Source organism: Aythya marila (assembly GCF_965140915.1).
Source record: "Aythya marila genome assembly, chromosome: 9".
Taxonomy (NCBI): Eukaryota; Metazoa; Chordata; class Aves; order Anseriformes; family Anatidae; genus Aythya; species Aythya marila.
Window position 1 is genome coordinate 20,544,578 of NC_139050.1, and position 22,110 is coordinate 20,566,687.

The 22,110-nt window shown below is 37.9% G+C and overlaps 1 protein-coding gene across 7 annotated transcripts in view; it reads right to left on the reverse strand.

Moving 5' to 3' along the window:
- NAALADL2 (N-acetylated alpha-linked acidic dipeptidase like 2) overlaps positions 1-22,110 on the reverse strand; it is a 419,953-nt gene that overhangs the window by 386,958 nt on the left and 10,885 nt on the right. For 4 of the 7 annotated variants that reach the window (XM_082766747.1, XM_082766748.1, XM_082766746.1 and 1 more), the window contains one exon: positions 10,579-10,637. The exons of 1 other annotated variant lie outside the window; for it this stretch is intronic. The gene's annotated coding sequence lies outside the window, so the exon portion shown is untranslated. Of the gene's footprint in view, positions 1-10,578; positions 10,638-13,597; positions 13,713-13,976; positions 14,100-22,110 lie in introns of those variants that run through there. 2 more of the 7 variants (XM_082766749.1, XM_082766750.1) reach the window with 2 other exon arrangements.

Here is a 22,110-nt window from a genome sequence, read left to right on the forward strand (position 1 = left end):
ACTATCCATGCTGTAAGAAAGAAAAGACTTAAGCTGGTATCATAGTAAATTCCCTACTGTTGCAGGATGCAACAGATTATTTCATTTAAATTCAAATTCATATTTATTTGTTGCAACACAACTTGCTAATGCAATATAATACCAACAAAAAGGGTCACTGAAAAAATCTTTAATTAAACACTTGCTGGGTTTTATCAATACTTTAAGATATTAGAATAACCAATTTGTTATTTTATCAAATAAGGCAGTTTGAGATCAGAACCTAAGGATTACATGCAGTTATTACAAGTAATTTTATTCATTTAGAATTCAAACTATGATAAGCTCTCTTCGTATCTAATTTCATCTATTATAATTAATGGATCATAGAAGACTAGTTACTAAACACATTAATGACATTTTAATGCAGCCATGAAAATTATATTGTCATAGGAGTCTTACATACAAACCTAATGGACTATAAAGCTTCGTTGTTTCAGTAGGTAATACTGGAATTAGATCATTTATTTTCTAAGATAATTGTTCCAGGCTGACCTCCACAGAAAATGACTTCTGTTTTTATACATGAAAAATATATGCATACATATATACACAATAGACTATCTCTGCTCCAATGAGGACAGCAATATACCAGAAGTCTAAGAGATACAAGAAAACATCCCTTAATACAACCTGTTTTATTCTCAAACTAAAGCATCTTAGAGAAATCAGCTTTCTAAAGGAATTCTACAGTTCAATCAGTTCAATGTATTACATTTTCATGAAGCTTATACATGCAAGTTAAATCTCTCACAATTGTTGAATGCGTAGGAAACCAATAACTTGGCACGGTCCACTAGTTCCAAAGGGTTACAAGGATCAGGTTGTGTTTTCCACTGAAAGTCACCAAAACCAAATCACTACTTTTTGGAAGAAATCCATTTCTTCATATTCAAGCATTCCATTCAGCATAAGTCTTGAATCAAGCTCCTCTTCAAAAGAGGAAAAGCAAGTTGCTACATTTTAATTTAAGTTTCAGAAGTGGAAATAGAACTGGGACTCTGCAGTAACATTACTGCTGATCCTATATGGAAAGAGATTTACAAATTCTAAAATAAAGACTGCACTAAAACAAATACCACATAGATTAACAGACGTTCCAGATTAAAAAAAAAACAAACAAACAAACAAAAAAACACACAACATTTGAAACATCCAAGAATTGCTGTTCCCTCTCTCTCCACTAACTTCAAATACCACATACCAGTGTCATGACTCCATCACACACACATGTACATTCACTGTGGGGAACAGCTTAAAAAAAAACACAAGTGACTTCAGTGGCTTTGGTGAGCCTTAACCCGCCATAAAATTAAGAGCAAGAGTACAATACTATTTGACTGCCGTTTCAGCTCAGTGATCCTTTTGTGTTTAGCATGTCAATCTAACAAATAGAAAGCCCAGAAGAGGCTTGCAGGACCCACTTCCCACAGCAGGTAAAAAAGAACAGTCTCCATTCCACAGGGCATACAGCATAAACCAATCTCAACATCACAGGACACTGTGGATGATGTATTGAGGATGAATGGGATGAATGTACGCTAAGCAACTTTAGGGTGTTTTATGATGTTACCTATATTCTAGGTTAATATGAGATTTTTATGCTAGCACGTTACTGCATCTGAGGCTATAGGAGTTATGCTGCAGCTTCTTTACCAGATTGCAGTATATTTCTTCACATTTCCTGTCTACTTTGAAATTTAAGCAAGCCCAGGGGAATACAGCCATTCGGTATTTGTGTTGATAGCTTAGCTGCTTTGCTGTCATGTCTCTCAAGAGAACTTGTTAGGTGTAATACCTCTAAGAAAAGGTTTAAGTAACAGTTTGTTCCAAGTCCTGAGAAAAGTAAAAATAATTTTAATTATGTTCTCATTTCAATACCAGACCATCTTCTTTACTATGACAACCAACTAACATTCTGCATCGCAACAGATTTTGAAAAAAACAAAACAAAACAAAAAAAACAAACCAACATCCCAGGCTCCTTAAGCTAGGAAGACAGTTTTATTTATTTAGCACTTGGTATCTGAAATGCCTAACATAAAGGAACTATAAAAAATATTTGAACAGGTACTTCTTATTGAAAAAGGGAACAGAAAAATCTGAAGCATAGCTTGAAGACAAGTCATAAGAACGCTTGCATTTGTCAAGCTTCACCTGATCCTTAGGTATAGAAAAAACATGAATGAAAAACATTGGAGGGGGAGGAAGGTAGCATGCCTCTGACAAACTAATATTGCTGTTGAAAAAATATAAAACTCATCTTTTATTGAAAAAATATTATTATAAAAATTACAGAACCAGCAACCCATTTAAAACTAAAATGCCAAGGGCCACATCCCCTATTTTCTGCTGCCTATACTTGGCACATTAGTTCTGCCCCCCACCCTTTCCTATATTTCTACTAGTTGTATCTCAGCATGGATGTACTAGGCAGACTTGTTATGTTTATATTGAGGGGAAAGGAACTAACAGAAAAATGAAGCACTGAACATAGAAACAAAAAAGCAGAGAAGAGAATGGATTAAATAAGCTTTAGGAAGCCTTGAAAGGAAATGAAAGGCACTTACTACTTACACTGTAAAGAAAGCAAGAGTACATGTACTTATTTTTGGCACAGCACTTTGTAAATGGGGGAGTGGGGCAAAGTGTCATCTTATGTTTTAAATGAAAAGTTCAAGAGTGATGCACCAAAAAAATTGTCTTCCAGATGAGGTAAATCAAGCGCATGAAATTATACTTCTGAAATCTAGCCTATCATTTTCTGGAAGATTCATCTTACAAGTGATGACTAAAACAGTGATAGTACCATCTAGGATAAAGGATCCTATTTATCTGAACATGTCATACTTTACAAGCTGCATCTTAGATGTTATTTTTATAATAAATGTCACTCAGTCAACTCAAAGCAAATTCATAAGGTCTACAACAAATTCAGTGACTCCCAGGGTAGAGGGTTTTAAGAGGACAGCAGGCACAGCTGATTTCAATAAGAGGCACAGATGGACTTGGAGGAGTAGAGGTAAAAATAGGAATACTTAATCCTTGAGGAGAAGCTTCCAAAAACAATGCACCTGCCTACCCTCAAAAGTCCCTTGAGCCTGTCTCTAAACAATGCATTGAAACCTGTGTCTTAAGTTCAACTTTCTGCAAGGGAGGGAAGCTGGAGGGTTGGGTTTTGTGTTTGTTTAAAAAAATATTGAGTCATCATTTCTTGGTTATGGATTTCATTTTTGTGAAAATAAAATCATTGCAAAATATTTCTCATTGGAAATGCACTCCTTTCAATAATGCATTGAGGTATCTTAAAGCAATTGAAGCGTTCATACTACAACTGTGAAATATTTTGCTTTGAGTAATGCTGTATGTATACACAATCTGAATCTCCATCAGATAGATTCAGGACACTGCTGAAATCCATCAGAGCTTTGTAATTGACCACACCAAGATGAGAATGGTTTATTTCTATAGATTTAAGTATATTCGTTCTAATAAAAAAATAACCATAGAACTGACAATACATTATATAAAGCCTTAACTAAAGAGCTCTAACTGCAGTTTGATTTACTGGTCACTGGTCAGTACTGCCAATCACTTCATGTCATTCCAACCTCACATTTTTGCCTGATCCTTCCTCCATTAAAACAAATGTCAAAACTCTCCCATTAAGTTCATCTCCTTCACATGCCTTAAGGTAAAAGGAAACACTTTTGAAGTTGGAGGTGCCATATCTAGAATAATATAGTCTTAAAGAGTATCTTATACTGGGCTGGTCATGTAGATGTATAAACTTGCATATCGCCTTCGTATCATTCTTTAAGGTTAACAGTGAAGTTTCCCCCATTCAAATAATCATATAAAAATGTACAGGGCAAGTTTTCTGGTGGGATGCTAGTTTAATTTTAAGTTAACAAGCAACATATTCTGAACTGGATTTGAAGGTGAATGCCTATCCACCCTGGGAGCACTTTATCCATTCTTTCCCATGAGAACACCAGAACCAAAGTTAAAGTATTCAATGAAAATGTGTTAAAGTGTTCAATGGAAACAGTCCCCGTCTTTGCCTGTGACTGTTATTCAGCCCTGGAAAAGCACAAAGCAAACATTAAGTGACAGAGCTAAAAAGAATACCAGTATCACTCTGAAATATAGAGCATTTGAGGGGAAAAAAAAAAGTCTTTCTTCTCTCCCCTAACCACTATTTTATTTTTAACCTGTGGGGACACAGAAAGTAGCAAAAAATGAAGGATTTTTTTCCCCCAATTTATTTTCTTCTTTGAGATATCAGATTGCTCTCACACCTCTTTCCTGAACCATAGCACGGTCAAAAGCACCTATTTAGGCTTCCATAATTTAATGTTTTTCACATTAATATAAAAATAATATAATCATAGAATTATTTAGGTTGAAAAAGGCCTTTAAGATCATCAAATCCAAGCATGATCACGTACCTTGGCAATTTTGAAAAACTGTTTTGCACACTACTCTAGACATTTATCAACTACTAAATCATGATTATGTTACACTGCTTAAAGCAAAGGCTCATTGCAGCGTAACACAAAAGGGTCACCAGCTCTAATTTGCACTTACAGAACCACTCCTGCCCTTCTCTCCACTAAGGTACGTAACCTCCTAATAAGATCATCAAAGTACTGACTGAGAATGTCAGGGCTGGGGTTAAATTTAATGTTTACTTAATTGTACTTCTGATTTTTTTTGTTGGGCAGCCCCAAGGTCTTTGCCATAGCAGAATAAGAGCCTAATGAACACTAAGTTTGTGTCATAAAAGGAACTGCAACAACAAAAACAAGATAAAACACTGTGGATTTTTGTGAAAGCAAAGCTTTGGGAATATTTGGGGAATATCCACCTCAGAAGAAAAAATGTTCAGAATTATCATCCTTCAATTTACAGTACACAGTTATTGTTTTAATACAGAATCACAGAAGGGGTGAAGCTGGAAGGGAACCCTGGAGGTCGTCTGGTCCAATCCCAGCTCAAGCAGGGACACCCATGGCAGGTCTCCCAGTACCGGGTCCAGTCGGTTTTTGAATATCTCCAAGGGGGAGACACCACAGCCTCTTTGGGTACTGTTCCAGTGCTCAGTCCCCCACCATACAGCACAGATGTGTTTCTTTATGTTTAGACATAGCCTCCTGCATTCCAGTTTGTGTCCACTACCTCTTACCCTGGCACCAGGCACCACTGCAAAGAGCCTGGCTCCATCCCCTTCACATCCTTCCTTCAGGTGGTTACAGACACGGATAAGAACCCACGAGCCTCCTCTTTCCTAGACTGAACAGTCCCAGCTCTCCCAGCCTCTCCTTGCAGGAGAGGTGCTCCAGTCTCTTGACCACCTTGGTGGCCCTGAGTTGGACTCTTTCCAGTATGGCTGTCTCTCCATTGTACTGGGGACCCAGAACTGGGCACCGTGCTCCAGGTGCAGCCTCACCAAACTGAGCAGTGGGGGAAGATCACCTCCTGACCTGCTGGGATACTTTGCTTAACGCAGACAAGACTGCCATCAGCCTGCCTAGCAGCAAAGGCACATCGCTGATTCACGTTACTAGTCTGGATGCAAAAGCTCACCATCACTTGCAGTGAAAGAGATCCTTCTTGTGTCGGCACAAAAGTTTTCTAGTACTCTTCAATCCTCACAAGAAGACATATTTTGTGCAGTTTCTTTAAGGCAGAGTGCATAAAATTAAAAATTGGCATGGAATGCTAAGACAAATACTTTCATTTCCAGCTTGCTACAAGCAAATTCACTAGAAGTATGAGTCTTTCAGGAGTTTTATAAAACAAATACACTGTTCTAGAAAAACTGTACTTTGCTTTACAGATTTGTTCATGGGAATACTATAGAACTATAAAAGTCATATACTATCAAACAGTCAGAAAAAATTAATTCAACCCTCTGCAGAATTAATATGAAATATCGAAGGATTACACTTGATCCTCTAATCACGTTATGATACCCTATGGAGAGATACAACTTTAAAACATCAGCACATCCCTGTTGATGAAAACACTGCTGAAGTTGTGTCTTTTTAGTATATATATGGTATAGTAGGTTGTCACAAACTACCTTCTGCAAGTGCCTTTTTTTTTTTTTTAAACAAATGTAAAAATCTGAATTACATCTAAATGTTAAAAATCAAGAACATTAATCCAAATTACTTCCCAAAACTGTGGAAAGATAAGAAAAAAAAAAAAAAAAAAAAAAAAAAGAAAATGCCCCTAACACACTGAGTGAGAGTAGAGTCTTCCTTTATAGGAAGACATCGCGTGAAATCTTGGCTCCACTGAACACCTGTTGGAATCAGCATAACCTGTTTCTATAGCTACAGGAAAGTCGCAGGAGTTGTGTTCAGCCATCGTTAATCATAGCTAGAATTTCCAAAAGTGCCTAAGGACTTCTCTATCAAATAGAACCATTATTATTAACTCAAATGCAATTCATTGATTTTCTTAGCATAATACAGGTCTATTTGCAAGCATACACACATTGGAACCAATTCTGAATGAAGGTTGAAACCATTTTGTTCTAGTAAATGCAAAATAAGCCCCAGCAGCAATTATCATTATTTGTTGCTTAAACAAATACTATGATTTCATGGGGAAAAAATTAAAATGCATTAGGTCCTGCTAACACTTTCGAGTATTGAAACTATTCCCAAGATGTTCTTGCTAAAATAATGACTTGAGGAAATTAGTCAAAGATGCTTCCCTCCACTCCCGAATACATACTATGCATAGATGATCATCCTACATGCATTTCAAGTCACTCTTTTGACTAAAGACTTTCAGAACCTATAGGTCAGCACACGAGCTTCCTCCCCACCTTTGCTCTGCTGATTAAATAGCAATTAAACTATTTTACCATTAAGCTACTTCATGGTATTTTCCTGTACAGTTTCGGGGTTTTTCTGCTAGTTAATCTTTGACCATCATTAACACATTACAACTAGAGGAAACAGAGTGATCAATTAAGTGATTAGCTTTGCCCTACCAAGCCCCCTAAAATTACATGGTTCAGGCTTGACCACTGTACAACAACAAAAATGAGTAAGACTCATTTTACCACATTATTCTTGTTTGAATAGTAAATGACCTACAACCAACTCATTCAGCCTTGATCATGAAGAACTACAAATTATTAGCATTATCTTGTGGGCTGCTTCTGCTCGCACATCCTTTCTGCTATGAACTCTCCTACACCACTTGAAGCAACACTATTTATAAGCCATCTACACAAAACTGTTCAGAGGAAAACAGATTACAATTTATTTTTTTTAAACAGCTAAAAGACAGCAGCAGCACAAGGGGTAAGAAGCACCAAGAAGTCAATAGCACTCAGCCTCAGATATAAAGAGGTGAGGAACCATTCTTTTATTCAATGAGCAATCTCACTGAAGTCAGCAGAGTAACAGTGCAAGTGAGAAGAGGTGCTGGAAACTGGCCTATTTTAAGAACTTGAGGATCCTTTCTCATTAAAATGGATCTTCTAAGAGTGAAATAGTAAGAAACTCATGAATACTAACTCCTCCAAATCTCATCTTTTCCCACTTGACCAGGTTATCCTCCCTTATTTCTCCCCCACTTCAATTACTTTTTCTTCTTGTATGTAAAAGACATCTTATGCCATGAAGTCTTGCATCTGGGGATTGGGAAGGGTCTACAGTTCATCTCACTGAATTATGAGACCCATGTGTCCCCATGACACAGAAATATACCATCTTCTTATTAATTTCAATAGGAAAAAAGCATTTTTATATGAAAAGGGTTGCAAGAATATTCTTGGTTCAGAAGCCAAACAAATTGCTGCCGTCATCATGAACAGGAGAATCCAGTTACTGGACAAAATAGATCATTTAAACATAAACTGTAATAGTTTCAACCTTTTAATTTGCAGTGCAAGAACAGAATCTGATTCAGAGAGACACAGCTCCCACTTCATTTCTTTCTTCCCTCATTCCTGACTAAAAATAAGTTTCCTGGAAGTTTGGCTTTTCCTAGGTTTATTCCCTACTTGCAAGTTTGTAGTGAGCTAAATAATCAGCTGTGGTGTTCATGGGTTTCTTTATTATCATCATATTTGTTATTTGATGTAGATCTTAGACAACCTCCCACTAAAGTTAGAATATAACTCATGCTAATTTTGCTGCTCAGTACATTTCATCAGTTGCTTGTAGCGACATCCAGTAGTTGAGAATAATCTTATGATTCAGGACATTCCAGAAGGAATTCTCTACACATGCAATCAGCTGGAGTGCAGAGATCTACACATGCGTAACTACACATCAGAATATGCCCAGCTTAATAGAAGAGGCTGAGACAAGTCAATGTCAGCAACATTATGAAGCTAAGTATCATTACTGCATGCAGAGATTTGCCGATGGTTAAGTCTGAGCTTCTGCAAATCTGCCTAATCACATTTAGCCAATACCTCGGCACTGTTTCGAGGAAGATTGGAAGTGCTCTAGATTTCTCTCAGTAGCATTGCTTTACTCATAAGTGCATGCTCATACAGATTTGAAATGCTACAGGCTTACATTTAGATTTACCTCAAAATACAATTTCTTGTATTGTTGAGGTCAAATATATGGGGGAAGGAGGCTGGGGGATGTGTAGAGCTGACAATGCTGAGTTCTATTTCAGTTTTACCCAAGTTTGCCTTCCCTCTCTTTGTTTACAGTTACAGTAATGATTAATTACACAAACAACAGCCTTGAACTGTCTGTTCTATTCAATGAAATTATGTTATCAGTTTTTACACTGCCAGAATTCATTTTCTGTCTTTGTACTGGATTCAGATCTCAGATTTTATTCTAGCACAAAGAGAAGAAAGAAAAAACAAATCATGGTTGGGCAGCCCGCTGCATATAATGGGATATTAGAGATTGCCTTACAGAGCCTTGTCAAAAAGTTTGTACTAACACGTAAATAGGGAACAGTCTGTTTGAAGTATGAATTAAGCGTGTTCTTTGGTAGTTTCACTTACGTTTTGAATTTTAGTTAAAAGAAAAAGCATTCAAAAAAGTTAATAGTTATTTAAAACTGTTTTAAATTTATTTCAAAACAAATTCCGTATTTTTTCTTTAATTAAGTCAAAGGTAATATCAGAGCTGTAAAAGAGCTGTGAATGACTGATATCTGCAATCTTCCATCTGAAGATCAAAATTTTCATGTTAAAAACACACCAGCATCTAACAAATGTGCATACACTAATGCAAAGAAATCACTGCTGTGTTAGACTTCTTTACAATCCCAAATGAATAAGGAATAGAAAATAAATCTGCATAATGGGAAGGTAACCCCCTCCATTGATTTAGTTTTCCCTTAAAGAGTCCAGTTCCTTCCTTTATTCCCTAGGAGTTTCTAGAGTACAAAAGTGACAGCAGTGTGATGTTCTTCAGTTTTGTTTTCCTTTTTTTTTTTTTTTTAAGGTCTTATTAGCAATTGTGATATGCTTCAATAACTCTAAAATATGCCATAAAGAGAAAAATAATGTGCACTGAAATAGAGACTTGCACTGTCTGGCAGATTGCAAAATATGCGTGAATCTCTTTTGAAGAATCCCTTCAGAAATATTCACCCAAAGCGTTATATAACAGTTCCTACTATGCAGCGTGAATTTACTTTTTAAAGCTAATAGAAAGTAGCAAACTCTTCCTATTATCATTTGCAGGTTACATTTCTTACACAATTGCACTTTACTACTGAACATCACAGAAAACGCAAAGACGACCCAAAATTGCTCTTAAGAGTAGCAGCAGGCTTCTCACTAAAAACCTTTAACTCCTATCTGAAAGGATCACAGGCAGTTCTATACATGTCAATATGGTTCTTTTTCATGGCAGTTTTACTAAAACTCTGCATGTATTTTTGAATGCTATCACAAAACAAGGAAGTTCAAGCAGAAAATAACTTTTTTAAAACCAAAAGTGACCAGTAACTTAGGTAGCTCACCATATCTAAATTATGTCAAGTATTTCTTATAATGAAATTCCAACAGATATCCATTCTTATGCTAACACTTCTGTGTTTAAAGGGTTTTTTGATAGTACTCATTAGGTTCAGTTTCCCTGCCAGCAAATACACAAAACAGCTTACCTTTCAGTATGTTTACAAGCAGCAATATGTACTTTAATAGCTTTATAACATACATTGAAGGAGTACAAGAAATTTTAAATAAAATTTGACGAAAAGAACACCATTGACTTGGAAGCATATATTCTTTAGAAAAAAATAAAATTGTAGGGATATGTATTTTATATGGATAGTATTGCTGCACGCACGTTTTGCCAAGTAATTACCATAAGTCACAGATACTTCTATGTAAGAGAAACTATGAAATAAAACCATTATGTTAGTAGAATTCTCAAGCGTGGATTGTGCTATGCAGCTTCAATATACGTTCTCCAGGTAATTGGTAAGCATTTCTAGCACTTCATCCTTTCCAAGCACTGAAAAGGCAATATTACTTAACTGGTACACAAAATGTTATCAAGAGGTCATAAAACCCAGGGAGCTTACCCCGGGTCAACAGAAAGCAGCCCAAAACCAAAGTTATTTCCAATGTCCAGACGAGAAATCTGAAAAAGAGAATAACAAAGGGTTTGTGACAAAGCTGACACACAGTACTCTGAAAGGAGCAAAATCAATTGTGACATTTTTCATTTATTTGTAAATGCCTCTTTGGCAGTATGCTCACTCAAAACGACAGCTGACTCTTATAGAATAGGGGAGGTGATGGTAAAATAGAGGAATCCTGACAGTTGCTTTAATGAGATTCTGTATTAGGACCACTCTAACACTTTCCTTCAACAAGGAGTATGCCCTTCACTTTCAATCTTCTATCCCCCTATGTGGAAAGCATTAACCCTATGAAAAACTCTACTTGGCCTCCTCTAATCAGCATCACAGCTCCTCTTCGCTATCTCACTAACATTTATCTAGGTAAGCCCTCTCACCAATTCTCATTTTACCTACAAATAAGTAGTGCAGAGCAAAATTAAACTTCAACTCCCGAGTATTACTTTAAGGAAAGACTGGCAGCAGTGTATGTGTAGTACAACGCGACTCCTGAAGCAGACCTTATCTGATATTAAGCGAGAAGGCAAGCCCCCTGAACAGCCTTTCCCACCCCAGGAATCACGCCATTAGAAGGGTTCAATGCAGGAGCCTCTAACATTCACATTTTCTTTATTGTAACATGACAGGAAACTTGCCTTTCAAGTACAGAGAACACAGTTATTTTGGGAACAGAAGTGGGGGTAAGGTTAATAATTGTAACTACGTGCAGCATTAAACCCAGTGTATCAGGTCCTCGAGTGTGCGGCCTCTTCCTAACGCTCAAGTGTGCTTACTCTGAAATACCTCCACCCTGAGCTGTTTCCTTCTCAAGCTTTCCAGCTATAACACTTCCCCCAGCTGAAACCTGCTTTGTAGTATTATGTGACATGCTGTCTTTCAGGGGAACTACACAATGGTATTGAGTCTCTCACGGAAGCTTCATGCTTTGTAAAACAGAAAGCAACCACACCTCTCCTGAAATTACTATGAAGAACTTAAATCTCTCTTTTGCATGATGTACACAAGTTCAAGCAGTGAAACACCATGAAGATTTCCACATTACTACTCAGCCTGAGTTTCATAAAACAATTCCATATTACCCCTTTGTATGAAACCCAGAAAAGTAGATCACGTTTTAGGAGATTACAATGACTTCATCTATTCCACAATCTGCAAGACTATCTGTCAACACAGACTGTAAGCACAGATCCTTCATTTTTGAGAAAAATATATATAAAAAAAAAAAAAGGTTCATCTTCAGTAGTTACAAAGCATTAACAAGCACTTTGTTTGACAACCGTAACACAACCTCTGCAGTAATCCACACTCAAGAAGCACTTTCATTTGATGATTCAGGTGCTTCTAAAGAAGTCCAGAGCTTTTAAGTGCGGAATAGACTTCCAAGGAAGACATCATTTTTTGGCACTATCAGTTTGAGGACGCAGACTAAAAGCATAACTTCGAAGTATTTTGCACAATCGTTCCGAGTATATAAGATCTTTAAAAAAAGCCTCCACTGATAGAAACAAGGGCTCTGATGGCTTTCAACATCAGCTTATATTCTCTCTTAACAAAGATTCACTCTTCACTGAAGCATTTTAAAATCAGCATAACAAAGCCCAGCACAACATTAAGTCACCTACTGAGCATATCAACCCCAGTTAACAAAAATAAAGTACACTTCAAAACAAGTTCCGTGGCACTTGTTGATTAATATCAGTCCTCATCAGTTAAAAGACCTTTCATATTTCATTCTTCGAAATATAGTGCTACTCCCAGCAACCTTTCACATTTGGATGGAAAGCAGAAAAGGCCAGATTCTGACCTCTGCTCCAGTGTGGGAGCACCAATGAAAAATAATGAAGTCAACAGGCATTTACTCTAGAAAGGGAAAAAAAAGCTTACTATTTAGCTCCAAGGAAGGCTGCTTTATAATTCAGACAGGTGATCGGGTGGCACAGCAGAGCAATAATGACTAACATCACATACTAGAGGGAGTATAAATTTTAATGATACCACTCATAAAACCCACATTTTAAAGGTTACAAAACAGAAACAAGCTTACAAAGAAAACACATAAGTCATTCAAGGTGTCAGGTTCTTGCTCCTTAGCTATTTTAAGGAATTAACAACCTGCCCATCACTAAATAAACTAGAATACGCTGTACCTATTTACACAGGACTGAAAAGGAGTGTACATTAGAGTTCAGCAAGCACGTCACTATAACCTCTATTCTTATCATTTGAAGAGCCGTCATCGTTTATACCTTCACCACTGAGTTCATTAGTAAGACCAAACTAAACCACTTGGCCAAACCGTCTTGCATCTAGACAAGATCAGGAGACTACGCAAACAGCATTAAATAGGCCATGTAAATTACACTTGTTTTTCTTACCCAGACACATGAATATACTTCCTATTCGCTCATATGCATTTCATTGTGTTCCCTTCAGTTTCTGTAACAGGACATTGACAACCACCTAGATCACTTGAATGTTTGGAGTCGCTAAATATCAAGGGGACACAGACAGGAACAGCAAAGTCCATTAAAACATAAGAGTTCACTTCATTTCAATCATGGTTTTTCAACCTTACCTTTCAAGTTTTATTGCCTTGCATATAAAATTAAAGTTCACCCCCCAAAATGGCTGCAAATTTCTCCAGGAGCTCAGGCAGGCTTCTGAGCAACTCACAACACCTGAGCACCACACTCCTGATTATTTACAGCACAAACTGACCCAAACTGTTCCCAACAGTGCTGGTAATCTAGCTATATTATAGCTCATATGCATCTGTTATTAAAATCTGCTAAAACACTAGTGTAAGCTCCAATATGCAAATAGAAACAAATAACATCATTGCAAACCAAACCAAGTTAACCATCCTAACCCCCCCCCACCAAAAGCCAACACAGCATTAACCCTTCCTGTTCTTCGTTACCCAAACTCACTATTCATTATTCACGGCTCACATATCCACCTTGTAGGATCCAGCGCAAAACTCTACCAGTGTAAGGGTTCAAACCTCTGCTCTGATGAGCAGGGTGGCTTTGGGGTGAATCAGGAGTTAGGCTTCTGGATATTGGAGATGCTTACACAAATCTGAAACATCTCAAGATGTACACCCTCATGTGGCACACAAGCTATCAATACAGGACATTTTAAACAGCTGTCTATTAACATGATGACTTAGGGCTAATAAGCCGCTACTAGCATTGAACTTTAACACATTTAATATTCAAATCCCCAAGCCCTTTTTTTTTTTTTTTTTTTTCAGCTGCACAGGATGTCACAGAAATACTGCATCACTTTGGCACCGCCGTTTCCCTGCCTGCCCTTGGACACACGTGCCATCTCACCAGTCACAGCAGTGGTGTGCCAGCCACAGGCCTGCCGGAGGATGCTGAGTTGGGGCTCTTCCACAAGAGGTCCACAGGCAGCTCTCCTCCCCAGCACACTTCTACCCGGGGCGACCTTCTCCTGGAAGCAGCGTGCCGACAGCCAGGCTCACCAAGTAAATGCATTCACCGCATAAGGCTTTCTAAATACTGGCTCAGATCAGACTAACAGCTTTTTTTTTTTTTTTTTTTTTTTTAAAAAAAAAAAGTTAATTCAGCTTTAATACTAAGTTCTTAAGTTCTTCAGTGTTTGAGCTGTTTAATGGGTAACTCAAAGTTGACTCATTTTTTTTTCATAAGTAGACAAACAGTAAAAGACTCCTCAGCAAGGTCACTTTGCCTTGCTGCCAAGACTACCGGGGACATCAGATAAGGCCTCACCTAAAGTCCTTCCATGTCAACGGGAGGATTTCCACTGGTTGAACTTTAATACCGAATGTAGATTTGGGATCAACCACATGATTACAAAGCTCTCACTGGCAATGCCCGCTGGATTTAAAAATGCAACTTTACATTTGATTTTTCTGCATCCAATCACAAGTTACCAGAATCATTCAGCCTCTTAAGACTCTTAGTGGTTAAAGAAAACTTAACTTTTTGGAAACCAAATACTGTTTTCCTAATTCTAGAGTCTTTTCCTGTAGCTCTGGGTCAATTGTATTTAAGTGAACTATTGTATGGCAATATTATTTACCCAATCTTCTTTTTTTGTCTTAAATGACTTCCTAAAGAAAACAAACACGAACAATGATCTCAGCATTTATATAGCAGTGAACTTCAGATACAGTAATTGTACTGCTGTGAGCTATGGCAACTTTCCCATGGGGGAAGAATGACCTGGTAATTCAAGAATGGCAAAGTCAAAAGTAAGGTAAGCTGGGGGAGGAAAAGGATTTCCCCCCAGGATGAGATAAATATAATTTCACACGGCAGTGTATATCTCTCTTAAGCCTCAGGTGGTTTTAAATTAATGAGATTAGTTCCAGCAGGCAGTGAAATCCCAGGATATAGGATTTAATATTTCAGCAGTTTTCACTTCATCCAGCAAGTACAGTGCAGTCAATCTTTGTGTCATTTTGTTATTGTCCTGGTCTGGGTCTCATTTTCAGACTCCAAGCCTGGCTAAAGCAACTCGTAACTCTGACTTGAAAACTTAAGCATCATGTAAAGAGCATGCTTAAATGTTTCGAAGTGCAAAGAAAGGAAGCAGACATCTGGAGGAAGAGATTTTATTATTTTTAAACTTTTCAGATACACTTTTATAGAAGGCAATTTGATCTTGTAGTGATATATTTATTTTAAATCAAGGTCACACATGTTTTATCCTGAGCACACAAAAATACAGTATGTACTGATTAGAAGAAACACTGCTTTGTTAAAACATAGTCCCTAAAGGACAGACATTAACACATTAGGATGACTGACTAGTTCAGTATGATTTATGCACTGAATGATTGCTGCTCAGCTCAGTAATAATCAAAATGAGTTCCCATCCAGCAACCACCCACTAGACGCCCAAACTGGAGTTCCACTCCAGTCCCCAGTTTCACTCACGCAAACTGGCCACAGCCCTCTCTTCCTCTCTCTATGATCATATTAGTTTCAGGCTTCTCTCCAAAACAGATGGATTACATTACAAATCCAGAAAGCACAAAGGTAATTTAACCTCAAAATACAAAATGAGGTCTACTCAAACCTTTCCTTCTAGATTCACAGGAAAAGTGTTTGTTCTAGTTTTAGCTTACAAACTAGATTAGAATTAAGAGAAATCACACCCACCCAGATGTCATTTTAAGTTTTTTGTTGCTTTTGCTCTTACTCACGAGACTACCTGTGAGAAAGTATTCTGTACCAAAGCACCTCCCCACTATCTTCATTCTTCATCCTCTATAGAGAGGTTCTTCCAATTCCAGCTTTCGTCACTTCATATTAACCAGGTGTCTTTAGTTGCAGCCAAAAAGTTCAGTCATCTCCGTCAGGGGACAGAGAGTGTTTCATCATAGTCTACGACAGGGAGAAGAGTGGCAAAAGAAAAGCAAAGGGGAACTGTTCGGAGCTGCACGATCCATTTCCTTTTCCTGTGGAACTGCTGGGCTAGAACCTCCCTGGTACAGAGCTGTACAGTCTAAATGAAAGGCAATATCAGCACATGAATCTGAGGACACAGAGGCCAACACCTAACCACAAATTAATTTCTGGCACAATTCAAAATTTTATAGCCATTTGAACCTGATTTGCTTAACAAACAGCAAAGCATTCAGAATCCACCACTGCTTGGACTGGCTGTACCCTGGACTAGCTTAGCTGTATAGTTATATGGATGCAACATGAAAGTGATACTACAACGCATTCTCCTGCCATGAGACCTAAATATTTGCTTACTTGAGAAGTAAATATACTTTTGCTCTTAAGCTAAGTCCAATGAGTACTGCTAGACCTGCACAGAGCAAAGCATGCCATTTTCAATTAAATATAACATGCAAATATAATTTCCAACAATACGAAAATGAAGTACCAAGGTAATTGTTCTGGAAGTACTGCAATTATAAGTGTCATCAGAATGCATTATGCTTTCTGTTGACAAAAGATTATTTTGTAATGGGTCAGGGAACTTCTTTCACACACCTTAATAATCAACACACGAGCTTCAAAAAGGAAGTCTATTTTAAAGCAGTTATGAATCTCTCCCATCATTTCTTTATCAGCCTCTGAAAATAACAGATCTAGCAGAAAAATACTTATAAAAGTATGACTGCAGGGTGAGTTACCTTAAAATATTTTGAAAAGAAAGCAAAACAACAAGAAAAGCCCACAAGTTTTAATGCAAGTTTTAAGGCCAGAAGGGTCAATAAAAACAAACAATCTGAATCCCACACATAATTTAAAGACTAGAATCCTTATAGACATACCTGCCACAAGAAATAGGCTTTAGAAATGTTAATAGTTACACAATATTCTAGAATATTTCTGCAGGAAAAAAAGAAAAAAGGAAGAAAACACACAGCTTTGTGATTGCTTTACAGCGTTAATTTGTGAAGTGGCCTTAATCTACTATATGAAAAAAATGGTCCTAATACTTGCCTTAACTTTGCCTCTCTCCCCTATGCCTTGGTCAAGTCCATTTTTGCTACACATAATTTCATGGCTAAGTGAATCATTGCACAAAAGTTCCCTTATAGAGCCTATTATCAGCATTTGGCTGAAGACAGCACAGAAGCATTAAACTTCCTGGAAAGTGAAAAAGTCGAGCTCTTCCTTTTCACACCAGCAAGCAAAAATGGCCTGATGTTCAAAAGTGCCGGCTGCAACCCCTCTTAGCAGGCAAAGAACTGCAATTTTGACAGCAAGTCATAAACTACAGGTGCCATCTCCTCCATCCACAAAAGTGTTATGTACCCATATAGCTGGTCATATACAAGCAAGCACAAGAAAGTTGTGCCCTGTCATTTAATGCCTGTGGAGGGAATGCAGAACAAAAACCCTACAACAATACTGGTGCTAGAAATGAAAGAGAGGGACAACTAGTCCAGCTCTGTCCTGGAAGATATGGGGAAGTAACTCCCACGTCCAGCTGCATGCAGATACTTATTTACCTTCTCTATGCTTTCCTTGTTTCTCCTTCTCCCTTGCATGCATCCCTCTCAATATTCACATGGAACACAAACTATTACACTAAACAAAAACTATTACACTACAAATTTGACTAACGGTATACACTACAGGGAAAAGGGGAGGAATTTAATCTTTACTAAAATTCCTTTATATTGCCATAGAAATAGTGGAAAGGGTGCACATATGAGAGCACGTATACTTGTGCAGACATATTGCAGGCAGTAACACTTTCCTGGATAAATGGAAAGCTGCCTTTGTACAAACGGGAAAAATAACCCATAGGTCAGTCAAGGGTCTCCACTTTGCACATTAACATAATCCAATTGCTTTTCTGTCTAGCTCGGGACAGACCCTGCCTTGTCAGAGGCTGGATGTTAGAGATCACATAACACTAGATGACACCACTGAGGTATGCCAGAGAACAGCAATACTAAAGCTTCTCTGCTTTGCTTGCATTGTAAATATCCTAAAGCTACACTACTTTGAGGAAGAAAAAAATAACATGGCAGTAAAACATTGAGTTTGAAGTCTCATATTCCCTGAAATTTTTGCTCCTAGGTCCAGAGGGCTGCATGCCACAGCTGCCTGGATACGTCAGGGAAGATTCGGCATCCTTCTGCTGCGGGAGCACAGCAGATGAACCCCATGCATTAGACAGGGCTTTGTTTAGGAGAGAGTTGCTGGCGTAAGGCTGATGAATATGAACAAAGACAGGCTACAAAGTTGGAGGAAATATGGAAACTAAGATCCAGTTTTGTGATATAAATAAGATAATGAAATGGACAGAGGCTGTCAAGAGAATTTTCACTTTCCTTTACATTTACTAAAATAAGTATTGATTGATACATTCACAGTTTCATTGCGGTGAGCATTAGATTAGGGCTATTGGACTAACTCAATATGATGCATTGCATGACAGCTAGAAAAATTAAACAGCTTAAGCTGCAATCTTGTCAGATCTGAGAAGCCAGGGAGGATGCGAGTAATCTGACAGGGAGCATCCACAGAGGGCTGGGAAGCACAGCTGGGAATTCAGCTCAAAGTCCTACTGAGCAAATGCCCAGCAGAGTCCATTCAGGCAGCTGAGACTTAAACCCAGACTTCTGACCACTGGGACCATTAAAGATCGCCAGTGACGCCTTTTGCAAGCTAATCCTCTCATTCCTGAAAAGCACTCCAGTGACATTATTGGCAATTACAACACAGAATCCCACTGGCTTACAAAGCTCATGCATAGGTAAAAATGAAGCTTTTGGAGAGTTCTTGAACAGAGCTGCTCTGGTATTTTTATTACTTTACTGACAGGTAAAACATCTATGGCTAGAGAACTGGGCAGTTACAAGAAGGCTGCTCTATCACCCTTCAGGTAAGAAAAGCCCTTTGCTTTCCATCCCAAACCATCTCTGCACTCCTGTTGGTACAGCAGCATTCCAGCAGTTGAGAAGTTACTGGCAGACAAGATTTGTGAACCACCAGACCACAAAGTCTCCCTAGAACTGCCGTGTCTGCTCAGCATATCAGTTTATTTCATACCCTTCTCTGAACAGGACCACAGAACCTCACAACACAACAGCACGGGAGGTCCCACAGACCTCAAACCTAGCAGGAGGTCCCTCAAACTGATCCATCCCATTTGAGGAAGAATGGAATATTTTTAAATAGGTGACAGCATGCCAATGCTCTGCAAATGTCGTCACAAGGCTTGCTGTGTAACATTAAGATGATTGGGTTGGTTGTACTGGAGGAAATTAAGTGCTGCTACAGTTCACTAATGATTGTTACATCTCCAATTCCAGTAAAGTGCTTGGGTTAGTTCACATGACTCTACTTAGACTATGTCTTACGCATTAGTTTGCAGTAGGCTCACATTTTTTAAGAAACAGAAAACGTACAACAATCTCTTTACCACATAAGCAAAAATCATCACATGCACATTAGTGAGAACCTGTTCCAGAGGAAGCTGACAAGTTGTGGATTTTTTTATTATTATTTTATTTCTCTTCTTTCAACCTTACTCCACTGGGAGTTTTCATGTTACATTGACTTTATCACTGCCATAAAGGATAGCATAGACTTTCCACTTCACTACAATGAAAATTATTTCCGTGCCCGGTCTTAAGCAAATAAGCAGGGAATATGATTTACTTTTGATTTGAAGAGATTGATAACCTTGAGTTTTAAACCGTACCTGGCATTTCCCTGATCTTGACTTGCCATGAGAAATGTAGAAAGTCCTCATCTGCAAATTACTAAAAATAATCAGCTGCAAGATGTGACCTTGGATAAAGCAATGTTAAATTGGCCAGCAAATTTTTCTGAGGCATCACTGTTATTAACTTGCAATTTTTTCATTTCAGTCTGCCACTGATGCTTGGCAGGTTATAATTTTTCATTTTCTCACTTGGCTGATGCTCACTCAAGTAGAGATTATGGAGATAGCAGCAGAGAATTTTTACAAAGAGACTTTTTCCCCTTTCACTCCATCATATCTGGATACAAATACAAGTCATCTTTATGAGGCGGGTTAGCTTCTAGGTATAACAGGATTACCATTAAAAAGATCCCTTCAGTACTCCAATGCTAGAACCAGCTCTTACCTTTAGAGCTCAGGAGCTCTCCAGTATCTTACTGGACTGTTGCACAGCTCATACAGCTGCCACCAGTTTGTGTCCACTGGGAATGCAGTGGTGTGACCTCACTGACCTATTTTATGATTACTTTATAGTTAAAATTACAATTGTAGTGGATTTGACATTTCCCTTAAACAGAGCTTTTTCTTTTTTAAAAAAAAAAAATGTTTTTTAAACACAGTATGTTTGGCACCAAATCCCCTTTCTAACTTAATACCCTGCATTCTCTCACCATTCCTTCACTGCTGCTTTAATGCACAAAACCTGTAATAAGCAGATGCTCCCAGTGATCCACTCCAGAACAACATTTCCTCTGAATGTTTGTTTGTTTTTCTGAATATCCTCTGCTCACAAGGAAAATGTGCAGAATACGAACATCTAATTAAACACAAGCGGATTCAAAACTGTGATTTATGTTGCTCTGTCTCTGTTGATGAGCAAGAGCACCCTTCTGCCAGAAGATCCATTTTGTGACAACACTTACCTGTGACTAGGAAATTGTCCCCCAAGCAACCCTGATGCAGGAATTTTACGTTTCCTGATGAGTAAAGCTTGGCAAATATTCACAGCATATAATATTTTCTACTACTGCTATTCTAGTTAGAGCTTATGCTAAAAGACACATTGTGAAGGGACGCTGAAGAATACATTATGGCCTGGTACATGAGAATCATAAGTCATGGTGAAAAGCATTATCCTCAAATCAGCAGCCACAGTTCACATGAAGCTGAAGACACTACAATATTGTTACCACCAGATCAGCAATAAGTCACAGACTAGAGGTTATTAACACTGCCTGACAAAACATGCCATTGCCTCCATAATTACCCATTTTCAGCCTTCATATTCAAACTATCACTACTCAGAACAAACAGGTATAAGCTTGTTGCTATCACTGACCAACGAAACAAGGTCAAATTTATTTATTTTGTTTTGTCTTTTCTAATTGCATTTTCAAGTATTTATAATTATAATAATAATTTATAATTACAGCAACTGTCTTCCACATGTGATGTATTGACTGCCACTAGCAGTAAGCTTTGTTGTTGAAAATTCAGTAGAATCACAATTTTGGTTGGTAACAAGTATGTCAATGTTTCTGTGGTCATGACTATACAAAACTAAATTCCTAGATTTAGTTCATTGCTTTTTACCATTATCTCTGAAACACCTTTAAAAAGGCAACAAACTTCACTCATTTTACAGACTGGGAAATGAAAGCACAGCAGAGAAAAAAACATCTTGGCCAAGGCCATCAAGGGAAACAGCAGCTGTATTTGACATTGACCAATTCCTCCAAACCCAAGTTCATTCCCTCTTGTCAGGGTCAAAAAGCTCCTGCTCAAATAAGCACAACACAGGAATAGCCACCATCACCCAAGAGATGGAACACCAAGGTCTGATAAATGTAGGCTGACAAACTTTAAAGGATATTATGGTTTTAATAGGCTTTGACATACAATACTTGGGTACAGTGATCTGAAAGAGATCTATTACTAATAAATTCCACAGATGATGTCTAAATTACTATCTTTGGATCGTCAATCTTCAGAGAATTTGAGATTAGGGATCATTAGAATAATCTGGTTTTAATACAAAACCAAAAAAATCTAGCAAAAGAGACCCTAGACCACAAGAACTAATCCTTTCTCCAAAGCACAGCCAAAGCCTACTCAACACTTCGAGATTTGGCTTCAGCTTGCTGAGTGAGTTCCCAGCACAGTACAAAGATTTAAGGAAAATTCTTTCAGTTTGCAGTCTTACATAGCTCCCAGTCAGATAAAATATTAGTTTTACTTGGTATTTTTGTTCTGATTCTGGTGAAATACTTTTTCAATTGACTTGGAACTAGG